The following is a 334-nucleotide window of genomic DNA, read 5'->3' as shown; positions in this document are numbered from 1 at the left end:
GGGTGAGAGGCACAGTCTGGCCAGCTGAGGCACAGGGGGGCTGACTCCCACACCAAGAAGTGACATTGCGGTGTGGATGCAGAGCATCCAGCATGGTTATACTCTGGCTCTTGAGGCATCAGTAAAACCATCTCCTCCTGCTGGTGGCTTCTGAGTACACAGAACCACCACAGTCCCAATCTGAGCCCTTCATTTTGTGCCAAAAATAGGTGGGATGAGCCAGGACAAGGCAGTGTTGGTAATTTCCTCCCCTCAGAGGGGTGCCTGAGCTGCTTTGGGGTTCTCTCTCTCTTCTTTTCTTTTTTTTTTTTTTGTATTCTTCCAACTTTGATCC

At 50.6% G+C, this 334-nt stretch overlaps 1 protein-coding gene across 1 annotated transcript in view; it reads left to right on the top strand.

Moving 5' to 3' along the window:
* The window catches only part of DOCK7 (dedicator of cytokinesis 7), an 86,861-nt gene that overhangs the window by 50,684 nt on the left and 35,843 nt on the right, over positions 1–334 (top strand). The gene's annotated exons all lie outside the window — the stretch shown is intronic.

The sequence above is a fragment of the Corvus brachyrhynchos genome, unplaced genomic scaffold, assembly GCF_000691975.1.
Source record: "Corvus brachyrhynchos isolate BGI_N302 unplaced genomic scaffold, ASM69197v1 scaffold34, whole genome shotgun sequence".
Taxonomy (NCBI): Eukaryota; Metazoa; Chordata; class Aves; order Passeriformes; family Corvidae; genus Corvus; species Corvus brachyrhynchos.
The sequence above is the reverse complement of the archived record's forward strand: the minus strand, read 5'-3'. Positions and strand labels throughout refer to the sequence as shown.